The following is a 14,874-nucleotide window of genomic DNA, read 5'->3' on the forward strand; positions in this document are numbered from 1 at the left end:
CACCACTGCAGAAGTAGCCAGAGATAATATGTAAATGAATGAGCTTGGCTGTCTTCCAACAAAACTTCATTTATAGATACTAACATTTGGATTTCATATCGTTTCCACATATCATGAAATATTATTCATCCTTAGAGTTTTGTCAAACCATTTTAAAAATGTAAAAATGATTTTGGGGGCCTTATGGAAACAGGTGGGGGCCAGATCTGTCCTGTAGGCAGTGGATTACTCTAACATAAGGCCAGGAAGTCAGTAAAAGACAAAACCTCAGGGTTTCAGTCTCTGTAATGTCATCAGGAGAAATGGAAAAGTCAGGAGAAAGAGCTTTTTTAGAAAGAAAAATGTTGAATTCTGTCTCAAATAACTAGCCTTTCTGTCATTTCCTGTCCTGTTGTTTTCCTAAAGTAGCACATGCCTTTTCATACATTTTTCCATAGCAAAAACAGACCTGTCCACTTAAGTAAATCTATTTCATCTCCTCATCCATAACACATCTCATGAAAATAACATGATGCTGACAGGGGGTCCATATGTGCTTTCCCTATGGGTCCAATTTGATCCATTTATGCAGATATGGAAGCCAAGATTTTCAATATTCTAAAGGCAGAACATGTTCAACCGAGTATACGCTACATTACTTCTCTCCTTCAAGTACCAGGAGGTGAAGTTTGGAGAGAGTTTGGACAACATTTAGTCTTGCCTCCAAAACTGCCAGCTTGCCTTGTCTACGGCAGGCTCCAACCCTTTGGCGAATCATAATTAACTCAGGCTTTCTGTTTGTTCATTTTTAGTCTCAAAATTCCATAATTAAGTGCTAAGTATCCAATTCCTAAAGATTAATATTCACAGAAATATAAATGACACTACTCTGACAGAACAAGTTGCATAACAAGCTGGGATATGAGTTCTCAAATTCAAGTCCACCGAGAGTATTAAATCAGACTCTCTAAACACTGCACCCAGAGCTGGGACTTTTAACTGCCCCCGCACCCCCCCCCCCCCCAACCCGGTGTTCTTGATTCCCAGCCAGGTTTGGGAAGAAAAAATGCTAGAAAAAAAACCAAAGTTGGCTCAGGAATTTATTAGGTTGTGTTCATCAAGCCCTGCTTCATAATGCTTTTCCGGTTGCACAGAAAGACTGCATTTCCCAGCATCTTTGCATTTAGTTGAAGCCATGGATGAGTTCTGGCCAACATATGTGAGCAGAAATGTTATGTGTCATTTCCTGGCTAAAATACCTAAGAGCTGGTGGAGCTAATGGAACATTTGATGATATTAGACAACTGTGGCGTCTTTTAGGTCTCATAACAGTACTGTGATAGTGCTTTTAGAAGGAACCCATATCTTTTAAAGGTACCTACTGAAGTATTTGCAGAGTAAATTTCTAGGACCAGTTTCAAAATAGTCCAGTGAGAGCAGGCAGGGTGAGTGGGGATACAAGTGAAGCAAAATTGGCCCTGCATTGATTATTGTTGTGCATAATTGAAATTTACTGTTATAAAAAGTTTTGAAAAGATGAGCTGGTTTGAGACCTCTCACTTTCCCCTCCCGCGGTAATGACTCAAAAGCCACCTATTTCAGAGGTAAAGCTGTAGGACACCACAGTGTGGAAGCCCAGGTCACTGCCTAGAAGAGAGTTGGCTTGAAGACCCAAAGCAGATCTTGTGTGAATGAGATAGAAATCTTTACGTGTTAAGCCACTGAGATTTGGGGGTTTGTTGCTATTTCAGTGTAGCCTAGCCTACCTTGAAGAATACAGAGGTAGAGTTGACTCTCAAGTTGGATTCCGAAGATAGTCCATAGCCTGGAATAGCCTATATGGTCTGGAGCTAGACAAAGACACAATTTCTAAGATGACTCTTAGTGTAAGACTAGCAGGACTTTGGGAAAGTGTAGTCCAGAGAAGGGAAGAGAGAACAACAGGGAAAGGACAAGCAAGACGGTGAAGGCAAGGGGCTTGCAGAGAAAAATCAACCAACAAGAAATCACCTCGGCAGAGTGGCTAAAGGACTTTTAAAAATGGCAACATCTAACAAATTGGATAATCTGAAAAAAACGAATAAATTCCTAGAAACATAAAATCAGTCAAGACTGAATCATGAAGAAATAGAAAATCCCAACAGACAAATAACAAGTAAGGAGATTGAATCAGTAATTAAAAATCTCCCAACAAAGAAAAGCCCAGGACCAGATAACTTCACGGTGAATTCTATCAAAAATTTAAAGTAGAATTAATACTAATTCTTCTTGAACTCTTCCAAAAAACTGAAGAGGAGAGAACACTCTCAAATTTATTTTACAAGGCCAGCATTATCCTGATATCAAAACCAAATAAGAATACAAGAAAAGAAAACCACAGGCCAATATTCCTGATGAACATAGATGTAAAAATCCTGAACAAAATACTAGCAAGCTGAGTTACACAGCACAATGAAAGGACCACACACTATGATCAAGTGGGATTTATCCCTGGATGCAAGGATGATTCAACATACAGAAATTAATGAGTGATACACCACACTGACAGAATGAAGGATAAAATTCAGATGACCATCTCAATAGATGCAGAAAAAGCAGTTGACAAAATTCAGCATTCTTTCATAATAAAAACTCACAACAAATTAGAAATGGAAGGAATGTACCTCAACACAATAAAGGCCATATATGACAAGCCCACAGCTAACATCCTCCAGCTATCCGACTTGTGGGATTATATATCTGAAGGAAATGAAATCAGTATCTTGAAGAGCTATCGGCACTTCCATGTTCATTACAGCATTATTTACAATAACCAAGACATGGAAACAATCTAAGTGTCCATCAATGGATGAATGGATAAAGAAGATATGTACACACAAACACATACACATATACTGGAATATTATTCAACCATAAAAAAGATGGAAATTGTGCCATACACAACAACATGGATGAACCTCAAGGACATTATACTAAGAGAAATAAGCCAGACAAAGAAAGACAAATACTGTATGAGCTAACTTTAATGTGGAATTTGAAAAGAAAAGTGAAACTCATAAAAATAGAAAGTAGAATATGGGTTACCAGGGACTTGGCAGTGGGTGAAATGGGGAAACGTTGGTCAAAGGATACAAACTTTCAGTTATAAGATGAATAATTTCTGGGGATCTAAAGTACAGCATGGTGACTGCAGTTAATAACATTGTATTATATACTTGAAACTTGCTAAGAGAGCAGATGTTAAGCATATGCACCACACACAAAAATGACAACTATGTGAGGTGATGGATGTGTTAATTAACTTGATTGTGATAATCATTTCACAATGTGTATGTATATCAAATCATCACACGTATGACAAATTTTGTCAATCATACCTTGATAAAGCTAGGGGAAAAAACACTTATAGTAGGTCTATTCTGACTTGATCACTGTACAATCTGCTGGAGATACAAAGGAAGGCATGGTCCCAGCCCTCAAGGACCTCACATCAGAGTGGAGAAAAGCCATCAGCAAATAAACAATAATCCTACCTACCGTAATAAGATAGAAGTAAGCATAGGGTGTTGGGACATCAGACATAACAAACACTGGGGATAAGAAAGTTCAGGCAAAAAGTCCTAGAAGCAACGTAGAAGCAACTGTAGCTAGGGATAAAGGAAAGGGCATTCTAGGAACAGGAAGAAGGTCCTGAAAAAGCTGTGAGCCAAATGGAACTTGGTATATTTGGGGAACTGAGAGTAATTTAGGATGGATAATGCCTAACATTAAAGAGGCAGTGCAAGAGGAGGTGCCAAGAGATGAGACTGAAAAGATCAGCAAGGGCCAGACCACAAAATGATGACTTGCCAGGGAGTGTTAGCCTCCACCTTCAAGGTTATGGGAAACCACTTACTATTTTAAGATAATTAGAAAGATCCAGTGCCAGTGGGATGGAGAATGGTTGTGAAGAGGTGCAAAACTAGGGGCAGCTCAACCAGTTCGGAGGCTGTTTGCAGTAACCCAGGTGAGATACAACGAGGGCCTTAACCAAGGTGGTGGCAGTGGGGATGGAGATAAGTGGTCAAATTCTGGAGAAATGGAATGATCAAAACCACAGGCCCTGGTGACTGCCCGACTGTGACAGGTGAAGGAGAAGCAGTAGACAAAATGATTGCCAGATATTTTGGCCTAAACAACTAGTAAGATGGTGGACCCTTGGGGGGCTTCCATAGGCAGGAGGAAGTGGTCCAGAGACTGCACCTCCTTCTTCCTTATAGGTTGCTAATGCACAGGCTGCCTTTCACTGTCCTTCCCATCAAAATACAATGGCTCCTTTATCTTCCAACTTTTAATTACAGTTTTCTACACAACTTGAAAGACACATTTACGATTCAATGTCACGTCATTCAATTGATCAGTGCACTCTACTCACTACAGGTTGGAAAAGTTATTGCTCACATGCACAGAAGTGCTGACAGCCTACAATTGGTCATGAGATGAAATAGAAATGTGAAAGATTAAAGGGTTCTTGTCACTAGCATATCTTGAATAATGATCCCTGATTAGTAACGGTCTCCTGTGTGATTTGACAGGCCAACTGATCAAAATTAAGAAGTCAAGTTCCAAAAGGCACCCAAACTTCTGGTAACATAAACTGTTTCTCAGGCATGCTGTTAGCTCTCTCCAGGTAGGGCTTATGCGGCTGATCTTCAGATTAGCCCACTCATGAGCCATGTGACAAATTACCAGCGTGGCTTCAGGGGGGTCAGAAAGTCCTACTGGGCTGACATTATCTCTTACTGGACCAAGACAGAATCTTTCCTGCTTAGTTGAAAATCCTAGCATTAATTTAGAAATGAGGATGTTATAGTAGAAAGATTTCAAGCTTTATAGCCAGAATATATAAGTTCCTGGTCTGGCCATGCTGGGTGACTGAGAGCACGTCACTGAAGCTCTCTGAGACTAAGTTTACTCATTTGTAAATGGTAACCCAAGGACTTTGTAAGGTCACAAAATAGGTAATGATTGGGAAAGCACTCTAGAGTTGCACAATTTTTGATTGTTGACAAATTGTCATATGTATTTTTGCCATTATTATTATCTCAACCCTTTCGGTTAAGTCATATGGTGGAAGAGATTATTCTAGAAGCTACTATACAAATGCATTTGAGATGAACGTGAAGGGAAGATTAATTGTGGGAGGGGGCACTCTCTGCCTTCTCATATAAGCATAAAGAAATGTGGGGTTTTTCCTCCTCAGTTTGGTTAAAGCCAAAGAAAGAAACTTCTGGGAAAGATTGACAAGCAAATGACAGGCTACTTTCTCCTAGCTAAATTCAGAAAAAGAGATAATCCAAAAGACAAGGAAACTCAGAGAGAAACTCACAAGAAGATAATATTTGAAACAGGAAAATGTAATAGCAAACATCAACAAGTTACACATAGAACACAAATAAGGTGTTTGAAACCTCGGGTGTAGTGGTAGGGCGACTGCTAAAGGAACAGGAAGCTAGATAAAAGCATGCATCATCTGAAAACTGCTTTACATGATTGTCGAGCAATTATTTATCATGACTTTAAAAGAAGAGATCATTATCACCAAAACAAGGTGCAAAGACACATTAAAAGTTGTGTAAATTTATAAATCCTATAAAATAAGTCAAGTATCTGAGGAGACCATTAGGAACAAAACTGACAACCAGAATGAAGAATCTGTGGTAATAAAAACAGACTATGGGAAAGCACAGCTAAGTTACAGAGACAATGACAAAGAAAGAAAAGTCTGCAGAATCGGGGAACAAACCAGGAATATCCAATCTGAGAATAATCAGCGTACCAAAGGACACACAAATGCAAGCAAAGCAGAAATCTTACCTAGGGAATAAATTATAGATAATTTTACGGACCATCAAGATAACTTCTAATACAGATATCTTGAAGGAATATGAAAAGCCAGTTGGGAATAGTCTTCACTGAAATATCCCTGGGTACCTACTTGTCACATTTATAAAGCTTGAAACACATGAACTAAAGAATATGAGATCTTGAGAAGAAAGGAGTGAGAAAAGACGAAGATGTGATTAATGGGATATTCTGATTGCACTCTATGGATTATATAGCCCGAGTCCAGACACTTGGACAGACTCATACGGAGAAGTCATGGATCGAATTTCCACCAGAGCCCTCTTCGAAGGAGTATTATTACTTTTATAGTGTGTACATGCCTGGATTCTTGGGAGTTGAAGGCAGGGCCTGGTAAATGAATGACCTCAGGTATTAATTTTGCCATGAGATCCACCAAAGAAAGAGAAGACATTTTTTTTTTCAGACCACCAGATAGGAAGAAGCCACACACAACTCCTTGGAAGGTAAGTGGCACAGTCTGTAGAGCAGTAAGTTGGAGATCAAAGGAGCGAAGGGCAAGTACTTCTTTACTGATGACAGAACATATGGTAGACATCCCTGTTTGGTGAGTTGATAGCAGTCTGGCATGGCGGATTACACATACTCTTGTTCATCTCTCTCTTTGACTGTTCATTTTAGTTTTCTGGAGAACGATAGTCCCAAGGAACAAGCTCCATCTTACTACAAAGCTTACAGCGCCCTAATGCGCAGACTTAAGGCAGGAGGCAGACTCCAAGGGAAATCAACCCAAAGCTAAGGGAAAAGGAGGCATTATAAAAGAACACAATCCAGCGAAGATGATTTTTCTCTTTGAAGACAAGTTAACTTTCGAAAGTTATTGAAAACCTCAAAAACCTGGGGAAAAAAAATCAATCAAGTCTCACAGCTAAAACTATTTCAATAAGGAGAAAAGCAGATCTAAAAACAATGAAAGATACCTATTAAGGACTGGTGGATTGTACGATTAATAAAAGGAATGGTTAGAAATACCATGTAAAAGGGTTAATTAAACTACATCTTGAGAAGCACAAAATATAAATCATATTTTATAAAGTGTTCAAGACTGCCAAATGGGAAAGCCAGTATAGAATTTAGATTTCCTGTCACCTTTAAAGACATATTCAAGATTAACTTATTTAATTGAAATGTATATTAAAAGTAATGATAACAACTATGTCAAAATGTGGTGGTGTTGAAAATTTGTAATCAGATTGGCAGGTAATCTTTTCAATGGGAAATAAAAAGTTTAAAGCTACAGAAACATTATAAGAATATGGAATAAAAGAAGGCAGCAATAAATAAAAACTTACAGGGCAAAAAAATTAGTAGAAAGTTATCAATTAAAATGTATGAGGCAAATTAACTCAACTCCAATATAAGGCATAGGTCACTGACTGGCATAAAAACAAAATCCAACAATTCGATGCCTATAAGAGATACACGAAAATTATAATATAAATGGGCTAAAAGCTAAGGGATAATTTAAAGTTTATCATGTCTGTGCAAATACAAAAGGAAAAATAAATGAGTTTTCTACTCTAGCAAAAAATTAGAACAGATTAATAATGTTACTATTATATTAAACAAATAAATTTACCTATAAAGTTATATTAAACAAGAGAATATCTAACAATATTGTATGCGTATGTTCTGAACATAGTAATACTATATTCTGAATAAAAATATATTAAAAGTGGGAAATATAATTGTACCTGAAAGCCTCATCATTTACAATGCCAAGTTTAGTAGATGTGAAATTTAAAATATAGATATGATACAATTTTCAAAACTGTATCAAATCATAAATGAGTTAAAGTAACCGTGAAAGTGCGAACTTAATGACGAGACAGCAGAAGCACTTTTTTTATGAAGTCTATATACATTATTTTTTAGGATTGCTTAGATAAGAAAAACATAATTAATAAATATCAGAAAGGGAGAGAATCTATATTTATTATATTTTACCTTGCAATATGATAAATAACAGAAGCAAATTCTAAAACCGCTCCAGTATGTGAAGAGCTTTAAACCATCGCCTTAATGCTTATGTCGTGAAGAAAATCTAGATTACAATAATGTATTACTTAGACGATATATATATTTATTATTATTTACATATAGAATAATAAACATACTACTGGGTATATACTCATACTATGAAATATGATATTATCATAGGATATTAAGTGCTAAGGTGATATAAATAGAATCAGATGTTCACTAGGTTTTATTTTTTTCTACGGAGCTGCTTAAGTTTATTAAAAATCACAGAGAGTACAGCCCTGTGGAAGCAAGCTCTAGAGAAGGCAAATTTCTTTGCTGTGAGTGTGTGTGTGACTATGTGTTTCACCAAGAGGAGATTTATCAAGGCCTGTAGACCAAAAATATTATAAATATAATAATAATAAGTAACAATAAAAGGTCTCATATATGGGACACTCATTCTAGAGCGGTCACAGTGCTTAGCACTTTGCATTTTTATCTCGATAACCTCCAACTCTCCATCATCTATACGACTTATTGCTCTCAGCTTCCACCGAGTCACAGGGGATAGGAATTGGCCTGTGGAATAGATTAAGGGTAGAGGACCAGCAGGACACTGCTGGGAGTTTTTGTTGAAGGTCTAATTTGTAAAGAAATTTTAATGACAAAATAGAAACATCATTTAAATCATTCTAAAGCAGCTAAAACAAGCATCAAAAGAAACTGTTACCACTGGCTGGTTTTAAGATAAAAGGGAAAGAATTTGAAGGGTGAACATTTTATTAAACGTGACATCATATTATTTTATTAGACACCATGTTTTTATGAACAATTTCAATGGTATAGAAATTAACACATTGATACTCATTAATATTTCACTTTCTCAAATAAAATCCAACTCTGCTTTAGCCTCACTCTTTCAAATAGCTGCCTCTAACTCTCCATAGGCTGCTCAGAATTGATTCTAGAGGTTTTGAAAGAACATAAAAGAGAGTTTATTGAATGCCTCTAAATACCTTTTTTCATGATTATCATTATAACCACCATTGATAGCATGGTGACAGTCAATAGATAGTCTCCGAAAAAATCTCCCGCACAAATGAAACTCCCGAGTGCCTATTTTTAAAAGGTAGACCTCAAAGTGGGGTTGAATGTAAAAGAATAAAAAGTACCTCTAAATAAGCTAATTTAGCCTTATTTATACTGCTTCCCCTATAAATACCATATGTTATATATCCCATATAATAGAATATTTAAACAGCTCCTTAACCAATTCACCAAAGCATAAATTTCAGTGAAAACCTGTCATTGAATCAGACACACTGATCAACATTACCTTTTATCCTAATAATTCCAGAACTCTTGCAGACAAATGATGACATAACCAAATGTATCTTTGCAAAAATAGCTATTCATTTTTCTTTCTATTTGCCACTCTAACCTCTTCACACCTTGAATAGAATGTGTCTGTTCTTTCCTCAAAGTACAAAACCAAAACATAACATTGTAGGATTACTAAAAGCTGTTCAACAAATATCTTGATGAGGTTTCAAAAATATTTCTACTGACCTTGCAAAAATGTAAGGCAGAAATGAAACTGGATTCTCTTGCTCTGAAAAGAGTAGCATGGACCCTTGCATTATCCACAGGCAGAAACACAGCAGCACAAACACCATCACTGCAGAGAACAAAGAAATTGGTGAGCATATAGTCACTCAGTAGAGTGATACACCCTTCTGGACGACATCTCGAGACACTTTACAAACACCTCCTATGGTGAGCATTTCTCTGCTGGTGTTGAACTAAGTAGGATAAGTGGAAGCAACCGGGGAGAAGAAGACTGAGTAATGAAAGTGGTGAGGCAAAGGCAAAACTGGGCAAAGGTAACAGCTGCCAGTTACTGCACCCTTCCATCATTGTGCTAAATGCTGTACATTTCATTTTATCCTCATAACTCTAGGAGGCAGGTATCATTGTACTGTCCTTTACAGGCAAGATCAGGCTTAGAGAAGTTAACTAATCTGTCCAGGGTCACACAGCTAGTACATTGCAAGAGCTAGGCTTTAAAATCCAAAGTCAAAGCTTTTAACTATTCTGCTCACACCACCTTCTGAAAGTTATCATTATTTTTTTCTGCTTTTTCTCCCCAAATCCCCCCATTACGTAACTGTATATTTTAGTTGTGGGTCCTTCTAGTTGTAGCATGTGGGAGACCACCTCAACATGGCCTGATGAGTGGTGTCATGTCCACGCCCAGGATCTGAACAGGTGAAACCCTGGGTCGCTGAAGCAGAGCACGCAAACTTAACCACTCGGCCATGAGGCTGGCCCTGAAAGTTATTATTATTATCTTCTTTTTGGTGAGGAAGATTGGCTCTGAGTTAACATCTGTTGCCAATCCTCCTCTTTTCATTTGGAGAAGATTGTCACTGAGGTAACATCCATGCCAATCTTTCTCTATTTTGTGTGTGGGATGCTGCCACAGCATGGCTTGATGAGCAGTGTGTAGGTCTGCACCTGGGAAACGAACTGAGAACCCAGGGCCATAGAAGTGTTGCAAGCAAACCCAACCACCATGCCACTGGGCTGGCCCCTGAAAGTCATTTTTAATGTGATTCATAACTTTGTTTCTTGCTCGAAAACAGTTGGAACAATGCCAATTCTTGAATTTCCTAAAACAAAACACTAGCAAAAGTTTATTTCAAAAGACCCCATGGAAAGGCTTTTCTTTTCTTTTTTTTTTAACCCATTGACTAGTGGGACCCTGTAGCTACCTTGGGCAAGACCAGCGAGGCTGAGATGACACTGATGCTGTGATGAATTCAGGAGGAGTTTCATATTCAGTGGCCCAGGGTTTGCAGGTTCAGATCCCAGGTGCCGACCTAGCACTGCTCATCAAGCCATGCTGTGGTGGCATCCCACATGAAACAGAGGAAGATTGGCACACATTTTGGCTCAGGGCCAATCTTCCTCAAACACAGACGAAAAAAATAAAAAGCAAGAAAAAGAAGGGATACCTTGGTTGGGTGAGGTTACTTGATCTCCCCAAAGTCACAAAGTTAATAAGCATCAAAGGTGGGCTCAGTGGCCACCTGCTTTATATCATGGGTCCGTATTTTCTCTGTGATCTTCACAACCACAATTTTAAATTGTATGATCACTTACTTTCTATTCAGTGTCAAATTTTGCGTGAATTCTATGTGTGAACTGTACGTAAGCTAACTACATATTAAAGGGCAGAGAGGAGACAAAAAGAGTTGCATCCGATCCTAAAATTCTGCAAGCATTTCCCTCACCCTTACTCGCCACACACTTTTCCTTTTTCCCTGCCATTTCGCTACTTTTTTTTCATCCAATTTTTCCTCCGAGGATTTCTCCCCACCTCCCTCAAGATTTTGCACTTGAATGAAATCTCTCTGGGAAAATCCTTCTGTAAGGCCTGACCGCCAGAGTGAATTAGTGCCTCCAAAAGAAACTTCTATTTTGATATTTAGCAAATTTATGTGGTTTTGTATATTTTATAACACTTAAATGTACCCAAATGGCACAGAGAGGAAATGACCAACTTACTCAGATCATGTGTCTTTCCCCAGTCTTCCTCCTTCTCTCTCCTAATGTCAGGTACGCTGTTACCATACCAACAAGCCTGGCACAAGTGGTACACACCTAGAAAACTGGCTGTCCATGTATTTAGGCAATGGAGAAAATGAGAAGAATCTGGAAAACACTAAACTGAGTCCCTTTCAGTAAGCCCTGGACTGCATTCACTCCCAAGCACCATACTTATTAATTTTCTCTCTCTCTTCTCTGTTAGCTCCTAACAGTGGGCTTGGCGAGGAGGACGCCCAGAGATATTGTCAGCTCTCCCAAAACAGGTGCAGTTCCTGTCCCAAGATGGACTTAAGGGAGTCCACAATCCTTCAAATTACAAGTAGCATTTTGCACATATTTGCATTCATGCATTATTCTGAGGTAAAAGCCTACCTTTGACTTTCAATCTCAAGGCGGTCGGTGATCTCACACTGCTACAGTCCTGCTAACCATCCTCCTCCTCTCAGCCCTGGCTCCCTTATGGGTATCATTTTTCAGCTCAGTACCACAAAGACCAAACTCTGGATACTCCTGCAACTTCTCTATAGGATCAAAATAAACAGTAGCAGGAAGAGAGAGAGAGTGACACTGTGGGAAAAGGTGCTCGGGAAGCCTGGAGGTGAATATGAAGCTGCTCCTGAAGGCTCATGTCCTCAACTTCTTCTTTTGTTACTTTCTTTTAACATAGTGGATGAAATTAACAGTGGTTCCCATTTTCTGAAATAATAAACTTCATGTTTAGGGGCTTTTATTAAAATGTTGTATTGAGGTAAATTTCTCATATTCTGGTTCCTTGCAAATGTGCTGGGGTTGTTATTTCAAGGAGCTTTATGTACAAGGCTCTCCCTTGTTTGGTAATTCTTCCTCCATGAAAAATTCCATTTCCTCAAGAAGTGAATCTAAAGGGACCAAATAATTTACTCTTAATTAAAAGTTAGCTTCCCATAGCAATGAAGGACTAGAATGAGGAGTGGCTGAAGAAATGGCCTCTATTTCAAGGTTTCTATTTCTATTTGTCAACTCATAATAAAATAGAAAATAAGCCAAAAATGACCTGGCCTTTCTCCCACTCTGGATCAGAGGCTGAAATTCATAAATTCATACAGAGAACACTCCAGGGGCTGAGTCCTCTAAATCTCCTCCTTCTGCCCCTCACCCCTATAAAATTGGCCTGTGGGATTTTCTTCATCAGTCCATTATACATGGTCTGCAGAAACAGAACTTAACAACAACAAAACCAAAAATAGTAATGGGAAACAATTTGTATGTGCCAGACACTGTTGTAAGTGATTTGAATATGTTAATTCATGTAATATAAGTCTAGGGACAAATAATTATAACCCCCATTTTATAGATGAGAGGAACAAAGAACTAGAAATAATACTTAATTGTCATATCAGATATTCTCAGCTATGTAATTTAGTCGTGAAAGAACTTGAATGTGCTGTGTAAACGTAAGGCACGATTTAAACTTCATTAGTTACATTTCAATTTCAGTCAAGTTCTCTAAAGTTTGCTACTGCACAGATAGCCAACAACAAAAACACCTCACGTTCTCTAGCATTCACATCACCTTCCCAGTTGATCAGGTTTGAAACCTCAGAGCAAGAAATGGCTTCTTCCTGAAGTTCCCCCTTCAAGTTTACTTGATGTTCCCTCCTGTTGACTCTACCTTCACAAAGGCTCTTCAGTGTCCTCTCTCTTTTCTATTTGCCCTGGAAGTTCCTTAGCTCGGGTCTCTGTTAGCTCTCCCCTTGATCACCTCAACGCCCCCTTCCCTAGTCTTCTCAACTCTAGTCTCTTTCCTCAATGCCCTTCACTCCAAGAAGAGTTTCCTTCTTAAAAAAACAGGTCTAACCAAGCCCTCTACCCGATACCTTCAGTAGCACTCACTGCAATCAGAGGGGGCATTTGGGACAAGACATTTGTCAAGGTAAAGGGATTTGAGACTCAGTTCTAATTCTGCTACTTACTGGTCCTGTGGTCTTGAACATGTTATTCAACCTCTGTGAGGCTAAATTTCTCCACGTATATAATGAAATTATGTAATATTTGCCTGACCTACCTCAGGAACTATAAAGATTTTCTTAAAAATGTGTAAGAAAGTTCTTTGAAAACTATGAAGTTTATTTCAAATAGGTAGCTCTTACTAAAGTTAAAGTCCAAATTTCTTGACCTGGCATTGAAAGTCTCCAACACGTGACCATGAGCTGCATATCCAGACGACCTCCCACTACAGACACACCCAAATCCCCACCAATGCTCTCCAGGTCCTCTTTCTCTGTACTTTGAACCTCTGAATATACAGCTTCTTCTGCCTAGAATGACTTTCCCTTCCATGGCCCCTATCAGAGACCAGTTCATTCTTTAAGACCAAAATAAAATCTCACCTTCTCCAAGAGGGTGTCCACAATCCCCCAGTAGGACTTCATGTCTCCCTTCCCTGGACTTTCATATCACTTAGTTTCCATTTCCTGAACTCCTACTACATGTTTGACATTGTGCCAATGCATATAGGTATCTGGACATATAATCCTCTGTGCCTATGATCCTCACGGTGACCCTTAGAGGTAGACGTTATTATCTCCCTTTAAATGAGGAAACTGAGTCTTTGGAACAGTCAATACCTTGGCCAAGGCCACATAAAATGTAAAGAGGAGAGCTTGACTTGGCTAGGTCTGTCTTCTTTGGCAGCCTCTGCTCTCAACTCTGTGTACACACATCCTTGATGTCTACATAACAGCCTTTATCAGAATCAGCCTGGTAATAGTCAAAATGCATTCATCCATCTCTCTCACAAGTTTGTGAGCTCCTAGATAATGAAGGAACTTTCTTTCTCATTCATTTGTACCACCAAATGACTACTATATCCCTTACATATAGCAAGATGATCAATAAATATTTACTGAGCTGAAATGAACTTATAAAATCTTTATTGCTCCTCCAATTAGAACTTTCTCTCCCCACTCCTGCTATCTCTCTCACTCTTTCTCATTCTCTTGCTCTCCCTTTTTCTTTTCTTACCATCCAGTGCTAAATCAGGGTGAAAAGTAAGAATGCTTATAGTTTGGGATATGCACAGCAGGATGGAGGAGAAGAATTGTTTGGAAAGTATTGTTTACCCATCTTATTCCCCATTATTTAAATGAAAATATTCTATTAGGGTCTCAAGCCCTTCACAGAATATATAAACACTTGATAATTTTGCCTAAATACTGGTTCTGGTGACCAACATTTCATTGCAGAGTTGTTACTATTTTACATTATACCCATAAGTCGCAAAGAGTTTTATATAAAATTTCTTCTAAAATATTAATCACACTAATATATTTTTCCTTATTCTTTTAAGCAATAAAGGAGAAGAAGAAAGACACATCTTCTAACAGGAAAGAATTTGAATTCAAAGTTTTTAGAATAAAAATTCAAAAATCCTAT

The sequence above is a fragment of the Equus caballus genome, chromosome 6 (genome assembly GCF_041296265.1).
Source record: "Equus caballus isolate H_3958 breed thoroughbred chromosome 6, TB-T2T, whole genome shotgun sequence".
Taxonomy (NCBI): domain Eukaryota; kingdom Metazoa; phylum Chordata; class Mammalia; order Perissodactyla; family Equidae; genus Equus; species Equus caballus.